Raw genomic sequence first — 6,000 nt, 5'->3', positions numbered from 1 at the left:
AGAGGTGCCACATACTTTTAAACAACCAGATCTTGTGAGAACTCTTTTATAAGAACAGCACCAAAGGGGAAATCCATCCCCATGATCCAGTCACCTCCTATCAGACCTCCCATCCAACACTGGGGATTACAACTGGACATAAGATTTGGGCAGGGACACAGATCCAAACTGTATCAGAATGTAAAATGGTACAGACTCTGTTGAAAACAGTATTAGGTTCCTCAAAAGATTAACCTTAGGCCGGGCGCAGTGCTTCACACCTGTTATCTTAACACTTTGGGAGGCTGAGGCGGGTGGATCACCTGAGGTCAAGAGTTCTAGACCAGCCTGGCCAACGTAGTGAAACTGTCTCTGCTAAAAATACAAAAATCAGCCGGGTGTGGTGGTGCACACCTGTAATCCCAGCCACTCAGGAGGCTGAGGCAGGAGAATCACTTGAACCCAGGAGGTGGAGGTGAGCTGAGATCGCACCACTGCACTCCAGCCTAGGGGACAGAATAAGACTCTGTCTCAAAAAAAAAAGAAAAAGAAAAAGAAAAAAAGATGAAACATGGAATTACCATATGATTCAGCAATTCCACTTCTGGGTGTATACCCAAAAAATTGAAAGCAGGGTCTTGAAGAGATATTTGTTCACCCATGTTCATTCATTATTCACAATAGCTAAAATGCGGAAGCAACCCAAATGCCCATTGACAGATGAAGCAAAAAGCAGTACAGACTGGGCTACCATTCAACCTTTAAAAGGAATAAAATTCTGACTCAAGCTACAACATGTATGAATCTTGATAGCATTATGCTAAGTGAAATAAGCCATTCAGTAAAAAACAAATATTGTATGATTTCACTTTATGAGTACCTATAGTCAAATTTATAGACAGAAAAATAGAATGAGGATTTCCTGGGGCTGTAGGGAGAGGGGCATGGGGAATTATTGTTTAATAGGTATAGCATTTCAGTTCTGCAAGGTGAAGAGTTCTGCAGATGGATGATTGCGATGGTTGTACAAGAATATGAATGCACTTAATACTTGCTCTGGACTGAGGTAGATGGAGAGAAAGATTTTTATAGTGTGCATGTGTATGTGTGTGTATTTTTTTCCATTTTTGAGACAGAATCTCACTCTGTTGCCCAGGCTGGAGTGCAGTGGCACAATCACACCTCACTGAAGATTGATCTCCCTGGCTCAAGAGATCCTCCTACCTCAGCCTCCCAAGTAGCTGAGAGCATGCCACCATACCTGGCTAATTAAAAAAAAAATTTTTTTTTTGGTAGAGTTGTGGTCTCACTACCTTGCCCAGGCTGGTCTTGAACTCCTGGGCTCATACAATCCACCTGCTTCAGCCTCCCAAAGTGCTGGGTTACAGAAGTGAGCCTCCACGCCCAGCCACGAGTATGTATTTGTGTGTGTCCTTATTGAAGATTATTTATCAATGAAAGTTTTATTTACCATTTACCTGTTGAAAACAGAGTCAATCAATTAGTTCTTTCATTCCTGCTTGCAAAACATACAATCTGATTTTCCTTTGGGCTTCTTTTTTATAATGTAACAGTGTTACATTGTTTCCCTGATGTCTTCCCTTAGAGCTCAAGAGCATTACATACATAACACACTTCTTGAGTACCACAGGCAATGCTCTTAACATTTTCACATCCTACATAACATGGAGTGCCATCTTTCCAACCTTCAAAATTAGTTTCTTCATCACCAATAAGGCTATTACCACGTCAAGGCTGCCTGTTTTAGGTATTTACTGAAGCTGGAAAAAGGAGTATGTTGACCAGTACCTTGCTTCTCTTAAAGGCTTCAGCCTGAAAGTGACCCTTTCTGTTTACATTGCTTGGCTAGAGCAAGTCACATGGTCCTGTTTAACTTCAAAGAGAAGTACAGTCTTCCATGCCCCACCCTGCCCCAAAAAAGGAGAATTGTATCACCTTGAACAACACTGATTACCGGAAAGGTTTTATGCTGAGGAGTTATTATTGGTCTTTGTGGTTGTAAAAGGCAGAAGAGATGCATAGCAGCTAGGTCAACTCCCTTCTCCCTCTCCTTCCACTCCCTGTCCACCTCTCTCCTCCCTTCCTTTGCTTCACAAAGCGATGGACACTTTTCAAGACACAATCCAACGACTAGAATGTTATTAATAATCTACACCTACTTCCAGATTCCTCTAAGTAACTCTCTCCCTCCCTTCTTCCTTAGTTTTTGCCATTATCTCCATTTGTGGTTAAGGTACCATTGCTTAAACTACTTTGTAACAATCATGCACACACATAACGCATATGCCTAAATGAGATGCAGTTTAATTTTTTTTGTTTTTAAACTATATAAAAATACTATCGGATAACTGTGCAGGCGCAGACAAGAACGGTCTTTTCTGAGGATCCGGCAAGATGGCAGAGGTAGAGCAGAAGAAGAAGCGGACCTTCCTCAAGTTCACCTACCGCGGCGTGGACCTGGACTAGCTGCTGGACATGTCCTACGAGCAGGTGAGGCCGCTGCACAGTGCGCGCCAGCGGCGGCGGCTGAACCCGGGCCCTCGGCGGAAGCAGTACTCACTGCTGTAGCGCCTGCGCAAGGCCAAGAAGGCGGTGCCGCCCATGGAGAAGCCGGAAGTGGTGAAGACACACCTGCGGGACATGATCATCCTGCCCAAGATGGTGGGCCGCATGGTGGGCGTCTACAAGGCAAGACTTTCAACCAGGTGGAGATCAAGCCAGAGATGATCGGCCACCACCTGGGCGAGTTCTACATCACCTACAAGCCCATGAAGCACAGCTGGCCGGGCATCGGGGCCCCTCACTCCTCCCGCTTCATCCCGCTCAAGTAGTGGCTCTGCTAATAAAGGCACACAGATCTCAAAAAAACAAACAAAAAACAAAAAACCTATCATATTGTATATTGTCTTCTGGTGTTTATTTTTTTCCTATGACATTAGGTAACTACTATTCTCCTATGTTGTCCCACATTCATTTTCAATGCTATTGAGTTTACATTTTATGAATATATCAGATCTTGTTTTTCTACTTTCCCATTGTCATTTATTTTGTTTCCATTTTTTTCCCCAATAAAAAACAATGCTGCTATGCACATTGTCTTATGTGTCTCCAGGTACATATGTGCTAAACTTTCTCTTGTATGTGGGTATATAACTAGATGTCAAATTGCTGGATCATTAGAGTTTATAAATATTTTACTTTATGAGATAACACCAATTTATTTCCACAAAATTATACTAATTTACACTCCTATCAGCAGGTATGTAATTGATCCAATTGATTCATATGCCCTCAAATACTTGGTGTTACCAGACTGCTTTATTTTTGCCCATTAAATTCTCAAACTCAGCTTCCCAAAGTGTTAAGATTACAGTTGTGGGCCACTGTGCCTGGCCAGAGGCAACTTCTTAGAGTGTATGTCAGAAAAACCCAGAGAGTTTCACATGAAAATCATGTAGGGAGGTCGGATAGGGAAGGGATGGAGGAAGAAGAAGAGGAACTCTTAGAGGAACAGGAAGTCAGTTTTAGGTCCTTCATCTTCTATAGTCTCTTATGTGAATGTGTGGGCACCTGCAACCTGTGTGGTAGATTCAGTGACACATAGAATTAGGGAAACTGTCAGCACTGATAAGAATTCTACATGAGGGATAAACGGCAATGTGAAATAGAATAAAACAGCAACATGATGTAGAATAAAATACTCCACAGTGAAGTTTTGTCATGTCAAAACAATTTCATTTATGGTCAATTATATGGATGTTCAAACCATTAAAATGACAACTTGGCTGTAAGTTATATTAGTCCGTTTTCATGCTCCTGATAAAGACATACCCAAGACTGGGAAGAAAAAAGAGGTTTAATTGGACTTACAGTTCCACATGGCTGGGGAGGCCCTAGAATCATGGTGGGAGGTGAAAGCTACTTCTTAGATGGCAGCGGCAAGAAAAAATGAGGAAGAAGCAAAGCAGAACCCCCTGATAAACCCGTCAGATCTCGGGAGACTTATTCACTATCATGAGAATAGCACAAGAAAGACCCACCCCTATGATTCAGTTAACTTCCCCCGGGTCCCTTCCACAACATGTGGGAATTCTGGGAGACACAATTCAAGTTGAGATTTGGGTGGGGACACAGACAAACCATATCATAAATTTATCTGATTACACCACTAAACTTTGATCACATGTGCTTCTTTTTAGGTGTCCAAAAACAAACAAACAAACAAACAAACAAAGAGAACATGGCTTACAGCAATGACTTTATCATTATAAGCTCAATTTTCATTTTCTATATTTGTAATTCACAAATTAGATAAAATTCACAAACTAGATGGCAGGGCACTTAGAAGTCATTTTTTTTTAATTGCAAAACACTTGGTTTACTAATATGTCAAACATAAAAATCTCAGAATATAATTTCATACTAAATCAGATTCTGATTTATACAATGTAATAAAATATATAAATGTACAAGACAAATTTGTGTTTAATTATCTTTAAATTGTAGGAGGTTATTCTATGGTGCATTTCCCTTGCAATTTGGGAAAACTCTGTCCTTCATTTCTCGTGTACAAACATTTTGTTCCAACACAGGGAAGCAGAGATTGATTCCATTTCCCACACTACATTGCCAGTGTCAGAGAGATGACATTGCTAGTGTCAGAGAGATGACATTGCTAGTGTCAGTTCTCTGCATGGTCAGAGCTATTTCTCCACAGTGAATTTGGCAACAGCAAGTTTCTTGTTATTTTGAAATTCTGAGATGAGTTAAGACATGGATTGCACTCTTTGGTCCTTGCTCCTGCGGATGTGTGTTTTCTGGATTATTTGATGTCCCATGAATTGTCTTGAGAGGCTCTATCTTCCATCTTCTTTATGAGACTATTCTCTTACCTTTAACCTGAACCTGAAAGTCATCACAGCCAATTAATAAACTACAAAAGGCTACTTCTCTTCCAACAAGTGAAAGCCCACAGAAGAGAAATATAGATAGAAGGGGAAGTGATTTTCTAGCCCTTTCAAGAAAAAGATAGGTTGTACGTATTAAAAATGTTGCTGTGGTTTCATCAAACAGGAACACAGACAATATTCAGATAGTTAGAAATAAAGGCAATGAGTTCCCGTTTAGTGTCTGGTATTACAGAAATTATTTGTTAAATTCTTGCAAGATCAGTTGACTATACTATAAGATCAGCTGGGCTCTGTTTAAAGGGTTCCTCTTTGACAACTTTTTTTTTTTTTTTTTTTTTAGTAGGAACAGTGTTTCTCCATGTTGGTCAGGCTGATCTCAAACTCCCAATCTCAGGTGATCCACCTGCCTTGGCCTCCCAAAGGGCTGGAATTACAGGCACGAGCCACGGTGCCCAGCCTCATCTTTGACGACTTTGACAACTTCTTTCCAGCGGTACAGTAAAGGATTAATCTTGTCAAAAGAGAGGTCTGACATTTGCCCTTGGCTCCTGGGAAGTAATCTCTAAGCCTTGAAATGTCCTGTCTGATAAGAGTGTCTTTATTACTGGGAATCTTCTTAACATTGTCTATGCTAATAATGTGATTTGTGGTGGAAGCTTTGGCCACATAGCATCAACTCAGTTTCTGGAGGGGCCGGAGACTATGGTCAGCTACGTGAGTGGTCAGCCATGTCCATGTGACCAAGCCCCAATACAAAGTCTGGACACCAAGACTTGGAAGAGCTTCCCTGCTTAGGAATACTCTGTGTATGCTGTCACACATAGTTTCTGGGAGAAGTAGGCCCTGTCCGCACAGCTCCACTGGGAGAGGAGAACTGGAAGTGGTGTGACTGGTTCCTTTGTTTGGGACTCCCCTGGACTGGACCTTGCCTGTGTACCTCTTCCCTTGGTTCATTTTCATCTTTATTTTTTGCTTTAATAAACTCTAGTCATGAGTAAAACAGTTTTCAGTGAGTTTTGGGATTAATTCTAGTTAATTATCAAACTGTCTTGTCTTCAAACCTGAAGGTGATCTTGGGGATCTCAAACTT

The 6,000-nt window shown here is 41.2% G+C and overlaps 1 pseudogene; it reads left to right on the top strand.

Annotated features, from left to right (window-relative positions):
- The first annotated feature begins 2,373 nt into the window (after window positions 1-2,373).
- Window positions 2,374-2,845, top strand: LOC100408859 (small ribosomal subunit protein uS19 pseudogene; annotated as a pseudogene).
- Window positions 2,846-6,000: the final 3,155 nt, after the last annotated feature.

This window comes from Callithrix jacchus, chromosome 18, assembly GCF_049354715.1.
Source record: "Callithrix jacchus isolate 240 chromosome 18, calJac240_pri, whole genome shotgun sequence".
Classification (NCBI taxonomy): domain Eukaryota; kingdom Metazoa; phylum Chordata; class Mammalia; order Primates; family Cebidae; genus Callithrix; species Callithrix jacchus.
Note: the sequence above shows the minus strand (reverse complement) of the source record. Positions and strands in the feature narration are given on the sequence as shown.